Source organism: Pteronotus mesoamericanus, unplaced genomic scaffold, assembly GCF_021234165.1.
Source record: "Pteronotus mesoamericanus isolate MK-2021 breed Mesoamerican mustached bat unplaced genomic scaffold, CSHL_Meso_final scaffold_651, whole genome shotgun sequence".
Lineage (NCBI taxonomy): Eukaryota > Metazoa > Chordata > Mammalia > Chiroptera > Mormoopidae > Pteronotus > Pteronotus mesoamericanus.
In genome coordinates, this window is record NW_026555325.1 from 47,021,106 (window position 1) to 47,036,650 (window position 15,545).

Below are 15,545 nucleotides of genomic sequence, written 5' to 3' on the forward strand. Positions count from 1 at the left end.
CTCTCTCTCACTAACACTCTCCATGCACACTCCATTTTGGTAGATAAGAGAAGGAGACAGGGTAGAGGTTTCTGCAATTTTTGCATATGCACTACACTTCAAAAAACAGAGTCGAGTCCCCTAAGGAACCCATGTCTTGGGACCTAAGCCTCCTCTCCTACCTCTCACCCACGCACATATCTGGCAGCAGAGCACACAGTTCTGGAGAAAGTGGGAGAACAGCCTCGATTCATCCTTTCACACACCTGCTGACCCACACCAGCCTTCTGCTCAGCTTTGGACAGCACCCACTACCCTAAATGACAAGGGATATTTTCTTAAGTAAAAACTGGACATGGAACTTTAAAAAAACAAACAAAAAACACAGGTAGAGTTAAAGATATACAGTCCTTGTGTCTTCTCGCATCCCTTATCGAACGTCCTAGATCACTTCCTAGTCTCTTTAGCAGCCCTGGGAAGGAGGTCGTGCTGCCATCTAGTGGCATCAAAGCTAAGCTCTGACTTCTTTCCACCTTGCGCCCTCTGGGGGCCAAAGTATATTTCTGCAGCATCTTTCTTTTGTAACAAAAATGAAAATAAGTCAAACTCTAAGAGTATCTTGTTGCATGCATCAGATTCAACAATTTATTTAGTGATAGGGTTATAGTTTTTAAAGCTTGAATTGCGTTTTGTGATTGTGGGCTCTTAAGCTGTCCAGGGGTGGGCAAAGCTAGGTTTATAGTTGTGAGCATGCGAACAGTTTTTATGTGTATTATTATTTATTAATTATTGCATTATTTATTTGTATTACAGCTGTAAATCCACTTTTGTCCACCCCTGTATATTTTTACCACATAATTTTTAATTTTACAGTTTGATTTTTAAGTCAGTGAATTCATTCCTCACAAAACACATTAAAAATGAAAACCCAGAAGATAGTCTTGCTCCCTGATATGCAGCAGATTGGCAAAATAGAATGTGGTTTAATAAAAAGCTTTGTTGTCCATATGAACATTTTAGAATATGTAAATTATCAATAAAATGCAACAAAAACAGTCATCTTTAATATGATCTAAATAGGCAGTTTGTCAATGTACTGGGGGTGAGGGGGGGAACCTGGATAGAACACGAATCCAGCGTATTCTGTGAACATCGACTATACATACCCATTGTCAATTTTTGCAGGGAAGCCGAGGCCCACCCTCTGAGCACGCACTGCTGACAGGTCTGCATTGTTTTTCTTGCATAAACCACACCCATGTGAACATGATCTCTAATTTCCATTTCTTTAGAAGAAGAACTTAAAAATATTTTCAAAGTAATCTGAGAGCATTACCATTCTGGATTAACATTTTTTCCCTCCAATTTTCCAGTTGCCTCATGCTCAGTAATTTTTCTTGTCTCATCTTTATCAACTCTTTCCAAGGCCTTCATTTCTTTGTCCTAAAACTCATGTTCCATCATTTTATATTTAATTAACCTCTCATTAAATGTACAATTAGAATGCACAGCTGGGGGAAGAAGTCAACAACTTTTGGTAACGTGGAATTCCATTGATGGGAGTAGGAGCTGTGGGTAGTGGTGGACGGATATTCCAGAGAGATCAGGTGTCTTGTGCATCAGCCTGTGTGATTTAGAGGAGTCTGGCAGAGAAATGAGTCTTTCAGGACCCTTAGGTGAAGGGTGATGAAAAGAGAGCTTCCACTGTACACCAATAAGAGCAGCCTCTGGGAAGCCAAGGCAATGTTGGTTCCTCTCTTGTCCTCAACGACTCAGGAAACCCTCGTGGCTCCGCCTTCAAAATATAGCTAGAATTCAACTATTCCTCATCACTCTGCTACCCTCACCCTGTGTCAGGCCCTCTGCATGTCTCACCTGGATTATTGCAATAAATTCTTAACTTGCTTCCATACCATCTATTTGCAACCCAGAAGCTGGAGTGATCCTTTTCAAACATCTATGACATAATCCCTCTGTTCAGTTCAAACCCTCCAATGGAAAACAAACACAAAGAACAACAGAAACGAGGCAGCCCTCCAGTGGTTCCTCAGCTTTCTCAGGGTAAAAGCTGAAGTCCTGACACAGCTTATCGCGCCCACCATCCCCCCTTCCCACAGTCCTGTGGGGCAGGCAGTCATCTGCTCTTACTGTCCTCGCTCGCTTTGTCCCAGCCACACTGCCTTTCTGTCCTGTACTTGCTGAGCCTGTCCCCTCCTCCTCAGGACCTAGGTACTTGCTCTTCTAACTGTAAAGCTCTTCTCCAAACGTTGTATCGTTCCCACCTCCATCACCATCTACACTGCCTAAATGTCACCATGCCAGTAGGATCTTTACTTATCATGTGCTTGCACCCCAGACCCCCTCACCCATCCCACACTGCCTGTCCCCTTGCCTGCTTTCCCCCTACAGCACCCTTTGCCTTCTAATGCAAGATAGAATGGGTTTTGTCTGGCTCCCCACTCTAGAATGTTAGCTGCACAAGAGAAGGGATTTTCATGTACCATGTTCCTCCATTGCTTAGAAGAGTGCTTGGGCAAAGAAAGAATGTTAAATGCTGATTTAATGAATGAACTGGGCTCAGAAACTGGACAAGAATGAACATGCAGTATCAATGACAACTTTATTTCCAGCCATTATTTCCAAAATATTGCAGAAAATATCTGTAGTGCCAAGAATTAGTCCTATGGATTAAATTCTCAAACAACCACTTTAATGCTTGAAGTAACCTATGGACTCCTGCGTCAGAGAATGAACATTGAAACATTTCCCAAGCTAAAGTTCAAGTCCTGGGTATTAGCCCTATTAAGAGGTAAAGGAGAAAATAATGGTTAAGCCACTTTTTCCTCCACTCCAAATCCTACTGGTGGTAGGGCAGGAACAAGAGAGCTTGCAATAGCTGGAATACAAGGGAAACTGGCCACCTCCTCTACAGCAAAAACTGAGCCCTTTCAACTGGGTTCGGAAATTAGTAGCTTGAGATAAAATGCTGTGCAAATGTGTCTGCTTTATGTATTTCTAAAAGCATGGAGCTCTGTGCCAGAATGGCTTACCGACCTCACCCTTTCAAGCAAGTCCAAACACACCCATGAGGTACTAGGGCAGATTACTGTGGGCATAAACTCGTCATATGGCTAAATTGCTATATCAAGGCTTAGAGTATGGAAGTTGGCAAAATAATAAAAAGCCAAAGAGAGTTAATATATTCTTATCCTTAGAATAAAGGAGGGAGTACCATTACAGTGGGAAATGTGTAGCTTTGATATTATCTTTCCCCAGGACAAATATTTTTATCAATTTATCATACTAATATAAGCTAGGTCATGTGTGTGGCAGGTTGGGGTGCCAGTGACATTCTATACCTTGATGGCTGATATACAGGTGTGTTTACTTGGTAAAAATTCATTGAGTTGTACACTTAAGCTTTGTATACTTACTATTGGTATGTTATACTTCAGCTCAGACATTTACAATAAAAACAAGCTGATAAATATACTTGATGAATGTGCATATTTGAACAGCTCTCAAGTTATTTCATTAAGATAAATTCCTAGAAGTAGAATTGCTAGATCAAAAATGGACACTTTAAACTTGGGTGCCTGTTGACAGGGGGGTCCTTCAGAACAGGTGTATCAATTGATACCTCATCAGCAGAGGGTAAGAATGTTCAGTTCCCACATTCTTGCCAATGATAGCATCAATCTTTCAAATCTAGTAAACGAAAAAAAGTAGGTCAGATTGTTTTAATATTCTACAGTTGGCCAATTGTAAGTAATTAGTGAGGCCTACTATGTTTCTTAAACTGTACCATTTTATTGTGAAAAGTATATGAAAGTCTGAATACTTAAATTATAGAACCAATGAGCAAACATTGTAAATAAGCAAGTTTGAACTCAACACAAGAAACTTTCGCAGGACCCGAGACATCCAGGCCCAGGAGAGACTGCATTCTACCTGCCTTTAATCCTACAGGCATTAGGTTCCAGTAAAATCCGGACGATCCCTTTTCTGGGATTCTAGCCATGACATCTAATTTTTGTGATGAACCAGATTATCAATATTGGGTTTTTAAAAAATAGTCAAAGCAAATACATCATGTTTAAAGTTTTTTTCTTTAGGTACTTTTTCACTTAAAGATCTCACTCATTTCTGCAACTTCGAGTATCTGTTGATCCCCAAGTTTATAAAAGGAAAGATGGAGGAGAGAACAAAGGAAGGAATGGATTGACATAGGTAAAAACTGTCACCTCCTTTAAACTCATTCCCCATTGCCTGTTGGCCATTTCTACCTCCAAGTCTCTTCACTCCATGAAACTCGGCCGCTCCCAAAGTTACGGGCTTTCCTGCCCTGCCCCACCCCACTCCTCCAGCAGGCTCCTCCAGCATTCTCACTTTCCGATTCTAGGTCTTCTTTGCCGCGTCCTTCCCTGAGGGCACACTCTGGGTGCTGTTCTCGTCCTTGAACTCTCCTTCACTGCTCTCTCCCCATTTCCTGGCCTCCAGCATCCTTTCATTTTTCAAATGTCCAGCTCCCCACTTTGGGGCAGACCTCTCCTTGCCACTGACCTGCCCTTGCACACACACAACCCATGTGGCTTTGGGGCACCTGAAGGAGTTTAAGAGAACCGTGACGAGGGGTGTGTGATTGTGAGGGGACACTACTCCCTGCTGCAGTCTCTTCATTGGCAGGGGAGTCACAAGGTCCCTTCCCGGGCCAACCCTGTATAACTGATTCCTAGTGAGGCCCTCATTTCCTTTACAACGCCTCTGGTAACTTTCTACAGGTTCCTAGGCTTTAGCTTGGCATTCAAGCCCTCCTTCCTGCCTTGGAAATGAAGAAAGAAAAGTAGGTGAGACTCTCAAAGTCTCTCCTTAGATTCAGATTCTTAGCACTGAGCTGATTTTTGTGGGGTTTCTCAGCCTCTTACCCTGAGCACGCACAACTTAGGAACTGGAAAAGTCTTGAAGGGCAATTGCACACACCAGGCTCATGGCTTTATATCTCTCTTTTTTCTGGGATCTTAAGCCCTTAGATATTGGCTACCCAAAGTCTCTGAACTCTGGTCTCTGTCTCCCCAGTCCAGTGAGACAGCTGCAAACGGGAGCTTTCTCTGTCTGTATGTCCCGCAACATGAATGGGAAAATACCTTAAGCTAAGCAAAGATTTCTTAAACAAAACACTAATCATAATGGAAAAACCATAATGGAAAAACTGAAAATAACCTCAATGATCATCAGTAGAATGGTTAAAATAAGTTATAGTCTATATATAATGGTATCAATGCAACCAATAAAAAGAAAGAGTTAGGTCTAGATGCATTGTTATAAAAACATACTCATGGTACACTGCATTGGTATACTATGTTGCTAAGTGCAAAAAACAATTTATAGAAAAATAATCCAATTTGTAAATTAAAGAATATTTTTAAAGTCTCTAAATATAAACAGCAAGGTATTCATAGTAATTATGCCAAGAGGTAGGATGATAAACTAATCTTCATTTTCTGTATCACCACAGATTGTTTTCAATATACAATTACTTTTACAACTAGAGAAAACAGTAAAATAAAGATATAACAGTTCTTTAGGAAAAAAGTAGCATTTGGGCTACAAGATATATATACTCTCTGGAAGGTAAGTTTGATGAGAGTAGGGACTTTTTTTATATGTGGCTGTGTTCCCAGCACCTGGAACAGTGTGAGTCACGAAGTGCTTAGTAAATATTGGTCAAAGGAACAAACATGCCCAATAAGATATGACAAAATGTTAAGACATTGGAGCTAGTTTCAAATATTTAGTTATCTCCAAAGAAGTAGACATCTAGTATTATGGAAAAATACAAGGGAGGCCGCTTGAATATAGTCATGTGCTTTTCCTCAAATAACATACATTCCTGAAATACACTTTAAATGTACGTACTTCTCTGCTAAACCTACAGGTCCCCTAATATCATGGCCTCTTCTGTCTGTGCCCTGTATCAGTACATTTCAGTAAAGACTGCACCAGAACTTTGAGTGCCTAATAAATATTAACTGAATAATTACTCAATTATTGTTATTTTATTACTTATTTATTATCAGTGATAAAAATGATGACCTGGTATTTAAGGAAGTAATTTTTTTCTTATTTTATTTTAGTAATATTAAATTTAATAGAGTCAAATTTTAATCTAGGTAAGTGAAGATAGAATTTTGGCTCCTTTCATGTTCCCTGTGTGCCATGTCATGCCAGGGCCCATAGGGTAACAGTGATATTATAATCAAACTTTCAATAATAGCAACATAAAAACCTATGTTTACTCCATAGGACTTTTTGCTTTAAAGAAAAACATTGTTTATCACATAATATTTTAAAAGCAAGAAGATGAAAATACTTGGCATATAAGTATACAGATTTTAGGGACTCTGTTTGGCTAAAGAGACCTGAAAGTTCACAAATTCCCAGTTCATTCAGTTTTATAAGAGACCCAGGAGGGTTCAGTAATCTGCACATGGTGAGGGAACGGAGTGCTCCCACGATGCAGGGTCCCCCAGTGAACTGTTGGAACGTTTTTAATAGTAACACCATTTGACTGAAGTTAACTCATTAATAAATTCATAGAAAACCAAATGGTAAGATGGGTCAGGCCATGCAGAACATTGTTTGCAACTGAGCTGTTGAATGAAATAGAAACCATTTCAAATAAAAAATGATGATGCTTTGGATCACACACCGATAGCTTCTCCAGAAAGGCATAATGATAGTAAATACATATTTGTTGATTCCCAAGATAACACTTTCAGAAGAATACAGAGAGCTAGAAGAATACAGAGAATGTTTAGAGGGAGTGGCCAGAATAGTAAAGCTTTTCTTTTTTTCCCTAAAGAGTTTATTTATTTATTTTTAGATAGAGGGGGAGGGAAAAAGAGAGAGAAACATCTGTGTGTGGTTGCCTCTTGCTCACCCCCTACTGGGGACCTGGCCTGCAACCTAAGCATGTGCCCTGACTGGGAATTGAACTAGTGACCCTTTGGTTCACAGGCTGGCGCTCAATCCACTGAGCCACACAGCCAGGGCAAGATTTTCTTGTTATTCTGAATGGTGTCATTTTTTTCCCCACCTTACAGTGTTTTTGTTTGTTTGTTTTTTTAATATTTGGGAAACACTGAATTAGGTATTTAAACTTTGCACCTTTGCTGTATTACATAAACCTATTATTATAATAATTTTTTGGTTTGATTCTCCTGAATTTTCTAGGTATATTATCAAATGGCACGAATAATATGATTTTGTTTCTTCCTTTCTAGCATGTATAACCGATCTTTTATTTTTCTTATTGCATTAGCTTGAAGTTCTGGAGGAATGCTTCAGCAAGTTTGTGGAGGATGAGTGTTAAGTGGGTGTACTTTTCTGGCTCCTTAACGTGTACAGATTTTTTTTCTTAGTAATGACAGCTTATTATAAAAATATACAGTAACCTTATATAGCAAGGAAGAGAAGTTTCCTAATTTGCTATGCAATATCTTGGGCTCTTTGGAGGCATCCAATATGGGGTACTTTTACTGCATGGAGTCTTAAAGTCAAGGTTCTTCTGAAGTGCTGACTTCCCTTCAGTCCAGTACTGAATGGTTGCGTTTGGCTTATAAACTAAGATGTGGTCCAGGTAGCAGTGACCAGCAGAGTAGACACAACTAAAACATAACTAATACAGAACATGAGCCACAGCCTCCCTCTCTCCCCGGCTTTGATGAGTTATAATGGACATACAATAACTGCATATATATAGAGTGTACAACTTGGTTTTTCACCCCTGGAACCATTGCCACAGTGAAGATAATGAACATATCCATCATCCTCCAAAATTGTTTCATGGCCCTTTGCATCACTTCCTTCTCTCCCCTCCCTGCCCCACCACCCCGCTTCTATTCCCAGGCAACCAATGCACTGCTTTCTGCTCCTATAGATTAGTTTGCATTTTGAGAGTTTTATAAATAGAATCATACTGAACTCCTTTGTTTTCAGAGAGGGGTGCCTGGCTTTTTTCACTTAAGATGATTATTCTGATATTCACTTATATTGTTTGGATATATATTTTTATATTTTTTAATATTTATTTATTTTTTAGAGAAGGGGAAGGGGAGGTGAAAGAAGGAGAGAAACTTCAATGCAAGAGAAACATGAATCCACTGCCTTTTACAGGGTCTCTAATAGGGGACAGAATGTGCAACCCCGGCCTGTGCCCTGATTGCGGATCAACTGGCGACCTTCGGCTCCCCAGGAGGATGCCCAACCGAGCCACACCAGGCAGGGCTGGATGTTTGTATATTCGTTAATGAATATCAGTCGTTTGTTCCTTTTTATTGCGAGTATTCCATTATATAAGTGAACAGCAATTTGTCTATCCATGTTTTGATGGATATTTGAGTAGTTTTCAGTTTTGGCTATTACAAATAAAGCTGCTATGTACATTCATATATGTCTTTGTGTCAACATATGCCTTCATGTCTTTTGGGGAAATACCTACGAGTGGAAATAGCTGAGGATGATTTATGGTTAACATTTTAATAAGCTGCCAAAAATGGTATAACTACTTTATATTTCTACCAACTTTGTATCATGTTCCCGTTCCTTCAAATTCTCTTTAAAACTTGGTATATTCGGTCTTTTTATTTACCTGTTTGTTCATCTATTCTGTTGCACATGTATTGGCATTTCATTGTGCTTTTGATTTGCATTTCTGTAATGCACTGTTTCTCAACCTTATCACTATGGACATTTCAGACAAAATAATTCTTTGCATGTGAGGCTGTTCTGTGCATTGTAGGAAGTTCAGCTGCATCCCTGGCCTCTGCTCACTCACTACATGCCAGTAGCATCCTCCACCCCAGTCATGACAACCGAAAATGTCTGGGGTGTAGGGGTAAAACTGCACCCAGTTGTAAACACCGTTCTAGTGACTAATGATACCAAACATCTTTTCATGTGCTTATTTGCCATCTATATATTTTCTTTGGTAAAGTGTACTTTGAAAACCTTTGGTCCAGTTTTAAAATTGGATTGTCTCCCTTAGTGAGTTGTGAGAGTTCTTAGATATTCCAGATCCAAGTCATTTGTTGGATCTATACTTGCAAATAATTTCTCCCATTCTATGCTTTGCCTTTTCATTTTTATAACATTATGTTTTGTTCACTGCTATTCCTATCAGTAAAATTATACAAATTAAGAAAGAGTGCCTTCCCTAGGTGAATACCCTAATTTTTGCATTAGGAAAAGACTGTTTTCTATTTCTATGCCAAAATATTGCTGAACTACTTTTCCATCAAATACATGGTCTCTTATCACCATCAGCTTGATGTTCAAAACTATTTTGTGAAGCTAACCGACATGCAGTCTTTATGAAATATAATAAATAAGTAAAAAAAGAATAGAATTCCTGTAAGTATAGTGCATTTATGATTCACTAATTTATATTTCTATGGTTAATTCTGCTTTGGGAGTGGTATATTTTTCCTGAACACAGAAATTTTCTGTGGTTAAAATCCTATTTTCTTTTCTTTCCAGCATAACTGGTAAATGACAGCTGAACTTTTACCTGATAAGAAGGATAACTTATATTTAAAAATTACAGGAAAGAGAACAGCCTTGTATTCAGAGATAAATAAGTATGAATGTATTATAAATACTTGATAATTTAAGAAATGTTTGAAGTAATGCTCTTAATTATAATTTAACTGCCCAAGAGATAGAATGAATTGTAAGACAAAAAGAAAGGAAAAAAACAAACCCATTATGTTTTGAAGAGCAAAAGCTCTTAATTTTGATGAAGTCCAATTTACTTACTATTTTTTTATAGTTTGTATTTTTTTATATTCTATTTAAGAAAATCTTTTGGGGTGCTAGTAATTTTTAATTATACAGAGTTTTTATTTTATTATAATTCATTCAATTTTACCCTTATGGCTTGTATACTTTCCTGTATGTATGTTTTAAAAATTAAAAAATATAGCAAGTTCTCATGGACAAAGCCAAAGTGGGGAAGGATTGAGGGAGGGATGGGGGGAGAGGAGCAGGGGAAAGTGGTGGGGGAAGGTGGAGACAAATGTATTTGGAAAAATAAATTAATTAATTTAAAAAATAAAACCTCATCACAGTAAAAAAAATAAATAAAAATGTATAATAAAAAATAAGTTTTTTCAATAGTGATGATAATTGCAAAACAATGTGAATGTGCTTAATGCTACTGAACAGTACACTGAAAAGTAGTTAAGATGGTAACTTTTATGTTCTATATTTTTTACTACAATAAAAAAACAAGTTTATGAAGCAAATAATACAAAAATTAATTTTAGAAGATCTTTTTGACAAAATACATGTCAAAATTATCCTTTTATATATATAAATTCTGCTGAAATTAAGAAATTTCACTCAAATTCCACCCTGGAAAAAAATGACATAAGTCAACGTGAATAAAACACCCAATGGCAAAAGAACCATTTGAGAAAGAAAACAAATAATGATAATAATGAATTTCAAGTCAAAGAATAAAATTAATATCCGTGATTCAATACTGACATAATAAATGATTATGTGAGTAAATAAGTGGGAAAGAAGAGAAAACATTTCTATACAACAGATCCAATTAATAAATACAGAAGGCATAAGAAAAATAGGAAGTCTCCGCTAGAACATCACAGCAATAACAGCTGCAGGCCAGACGATCAATAAATGCTAAAATTAATGAATAAAGGTTTAAGAGGAAATGGTATATTTACATAGCATCAAAGTGTCTCTTCCCAAATATTGTTGACTCTTGAGGAAAAAGACAGTGACTTTATAACAGAGAAACCTCACAGACACCACCTTACTCAAGGAATCAAGATTAACACTGCAGGTAATGGGATATATGATGTGTGTGCTCCCTGATATGATCTGAGAAGCACACATCACCTCAGTGACATTCTTCTCCAAAATGCATCTCCTCAATCTAACCATGAGAAAGTGTCAGTAAAACTAAATGGGGGGGGTCATTTTACCAACTACCTGACTCGTATCCTTTAAAAGTATTAAGGTCACAAAAGACAGCGAAAGACTGAAGAGTTGTCAGAAGCTGGAGGAAACTAAGAAGACATACATGTTGTATGGAATTCTACTTAGATCCTGGAACAGAAATGTCTTTCGTGGAAGACTGGTGAGATCAAAACCAGTTTTGTGTTAGGGTTGACGGAGGGCACCGATGGCAATGTCAATTTCTTCCTTTCGATCATTGTATGATGGCTGTGCAGGATGTCAACATCAGAGGAAGCGGAGGTTAGGGGGAGCTCTCGGTTCTATCTTTGTAACTTCTCTGTAAGTATAAAATTACTTCAAAATAAGAGATTAAAAAAGAAGACCGACAATATCAAGGGCAAGCATATGAAATGAGAACTGAGAGTAGATGTATAAATTCTGCAACCACTTTGGGAAACTGGTATTAACTAACAAAGGTGAAAACTAGTATATCCTGTTATCTGGCGATTACACTCCTCAGTGACAGAAATTCATACATACGTGTGCCAAAAGACAAACACAGGAATGTTCTTATCTGCTGCATTATTTGTAATTGCCAAAGAGTGTAATCTACATGTTCCATCAACATAATCCAAATGTTCATCAACAGAAGAATGAAAAAAAATTATGTGATTTCTTTGTATATTAGAAATAACTACACATAGCAATGCAATTTTGAGGAAAAGAAATTAAACACAAAAGATTATATACTGTTTGATTCCATTCACGTAACGTCTAAACACAGACAAAACTAATCTGAGGGGTTAGAAATCAGAATGATAGTTACCTTTGGGTGGAAGGGAGGGGCAGAAATGTGTCAGGGTCCCAAAGGGACCCTTGGGAATGCTGTGATGTTCAGTATTTTGGTATTGGAGATGGTTACACAAATTTTGTATTATATTTATTATAACTCATGAATTTTGCCTTTATGACTTACACATTTTTCTGAATGTATTTATATTCTAATAAAAATTGTTATAACTTAAAAGGTAAGTATATTTTTAAAATCACGTAACTGGACTCCATTTTAAGTGTCTTGGTTTCTACTGGATACATGTTCAAGGCTGGAAATGGAGCCATTACAGAGACTGCCGCATCAGGACCTTAGTTAGAGCGGTGTGCGTAAGGAAGTGTAAGATGGAACATATTGGACAGATACCAAGGAGGTAAAATTGGCAAGACTTTAGTGTTTGATTGAAGGTGGTTAAAGATTTGGAACTTTACGCGTTAGGCCCTAAGGATCTAATAAGTTTTTCTTAGGAGGGGAGGAACATAATGAAAAGTTAAAACTGTATCACTCATAGCATATGCTACCTTCTATTATAATTGACCTATTTATAGTCATGTCTTTGCTCGTAAATTACAAGCTTCTTGATGAAAGAGACCTGGTTTTATACTCCTTCTGTCTCAAGGGTTTAGCTCTCTGCTCCACCTACAGTAGATTGTCATTTAAGATGACCATAATTTAGAAGACAAAGAACAACATAAAATGTGGAACTGGATTGGGAACATACCAGAAAACACTTTAGAAAATACATGAACAAAATTAAAACACCTATTATTAATTTATTGAAGACTCTTATTAAACATGTATAAAAAGATACTTTAGTAACCTAATGAAGAATTATACATTCAAAGTAACAGCCAGCCTCATACTCAATGGTAAAGCAAGAGTCACTCAAAGAAAGTAATAAGACAAGTGGACAACTTTTGATCATCCTGAATATTTATAATTGCTTTGCCAATGTAATTATATTTTTAAAAACAGACATATATGTTGGAAAGTAGACCACAGCGTCATTATTTGCAGGTTGATATAATCATCCATCTCTGGAAAACTCAAGAGAATTAAGCAAAAATATGTCAGAATTAAAGATAGTCTCCTATTTACATTTTAAGTCATCTTTTAAGCTCCGTATAAGCCCTATTTTCTCTGTTTAACCAATGCCAAGCAAAGAAGGGACAATGGCAGGGGACAGTCAAAGAACCATCTTCATTACTATTGTCGTCATTGAATTTATGCATTTATTATCATCAATTTATTCAATAAATACTTAATCAACTCTCTCTCCATGACCCTTCCATTTCCTCCCACATGAGGCAATCCATGTCAAGAGCTCAATGTTTATCCTTCCATGCCTTCCCCCGTACTTATACAACCATATTCCAACAGTCAAGTTCTGTGACAGTTACAATAGCGTAGCAGGGCTGTAACTGCTATGTACCCAGTATCTGTTCTCTCCTTCTTTCATAGCAATAGAATTTTTATCTGTGCACATGGATACTAGTTAAAAACTATATTTCTCAGCCTTCCTTGCAGCTAGGTGTCACCATACAGCAGATTTCTGCCATTGGAATTGAAAACTAAGTCATAGGTACAACTTCTGGTTTTGTTCTTTTGTTCTTTTTCTAAAAAAAAAGATTGTATTTGTTTATTTTCTTAGAGAGACGGTAAGGGAGGGTGAGAAACACTGACGTGCAAGAGAAGAAAAAGGAGCATTTCTCTTCTTTTCTCTTTCCCCATGACCGGAATGTGATCATAAGGGGAAGAGCCGGAGCAGCCTTGTGGGATTTGGGGATGGTAGCTTTATGCTGAAGATGACAGAACAATAAGATCAAAAGAGCATAAATCCCCTGGTCCTCAGCCCACTGAGTAACCTATCTACCTGCACTTTTATATGAGGGGGAAACATACTTTTATCTTGTTTAAACCACTGTATGTGTACTGTTACATGAAACTAATACAAACAATATAAAATAATACAAATTTTGAACAAAAGAAAGCTGTTTCCTGTCTTTGAGGAGCTTACAGTCCAGCATGGAAAACAAGTCATTACAATAGCATTTAATAAGTGCCATGTGGTGCATGAAGCCACTGAGGGGCAACGAGCCTAAGTGTGTGGAGGACATAATGTTTTATCTGGGATCGGAAAGAGGAATAGAGTTTTTCCCACTCTTGCTGGGAAAATTTCTTTCCAGGCTTCAGAGACAATATTCTCCTGAGTTTCCTCCTACTTCTATGACGGGTCCTTAGTTCCCCTCCTAGACCAGCCGGTAAATGTTGGCCTTTCCCAGAGCTCTCAGTATATTCTCTCTCTGGGTGATCCCTTTGATCCTCATGATTGTAAACAGCCCCTCAATGCTGCTGATTGCCAAGACCAGCCCCCTCTTCAGAGCTTTGGAGTTCTGTTTAATTGCCTGTATCACAGTTCCATCTGCAAGTCTCACAGGTATCTCAAACTTATTATGCCAAAATGTGAGCTCTTCCTTTCTTCCTTCCAACTGCTTCTCCCTCTCAGTAAAGGTTATCAACAATCCACCCCTTGCAAGAGCCAGAAACTTGAGTCATTCTTAACACTTCCTTTTCCTGGCCCTCCCACCCAATATATTGCTAAGTATGCTGATACACTTGAAAAAACTCTCTCTCAAATCCACCCACTTTTCTGCATCCCCACTGCTACCACTGGACCAAGCCACTGGACCTCACCTCTCTCCTCATGGACGGTTACATTCTAAATGAGTCGCCATACCATTCTGCACACAGCAGCCATAGCAATATTTTTGAGGCACAAATCAGATCCCCTAAACATCCTTTAATGGATTGCATTGAATGTAAGTTAAACTTTCAAATGTTTAACATGACGCACAGGTTTCTGTCTTTCCTGGTTCCTGCCTACTTCAGCCTCGTCTCTTGGCGTTACCTTAGCCCAGCACTCGTTCTGCTCCAGCCATCATGCTTCACTCTTTGCTGCTGAAAAAGTTGCAGGAGTGCTTTGGGAAAAGCTCTTTCCAGAGCTCTTTTTCCTGGCCATCTCCTACTTACGCCTCAGGTCTCAGTTTACTACTCCTTCCTCCAAGAGGCCTTGCCTTTCCTCTGATCTAAATTATGGTCCTCATTTTTCTCTTGCATATAACACATAGTTCTCCACCCTGTGGAAGACTGCTAGTTGATTCCCCAAATCCATTCTCCCTTTTTTTTTTGTAACAGTAGAATTTAGGTGGGCATACAGCCTCTCAGCTGAAGACTAAGCTTCCCACCTTTGCATCCAAATGTGGACATGTGACTGTTTCAGGCAAAGGGATATGAATAGGTAAAGTGTGCAAATGCTAGGGTTCCCGTTTAAGTGACTAAGTTTATATTCTCTTCATCCTTTGTAGCCTGGAGCACTCACCCTGGACCAGATGTGGAATGCATGTGTTATATGGACAGTGGAGCCACACTATCGGCTTTGGCTTGCCTACTTGAGACTGTCAGAGGAGGAAAAAAAAATTCAATCCTGTTTAACTGCTAGACTTTTGAATCTCATTGTTACAGAAAAGGGGACCATGGATGGGTTGCAAGTAGAGGAGTAAGGTCTGCTGGCAGCACAGCTGGGTGGCACCACACAGTGCGAATGCTACCCCCACAGCGTTGTGCGACCCTGTGGGGCTGCAAAGAAATTACGTGGTCAGATGTTTCCTCAAATTATTATTTTATTGCTTTTTTGTGGGGGAGGGGGAGAGAGAGAGAGAAAAAAACATCAAGTTGTTGTTCCACTTACTTA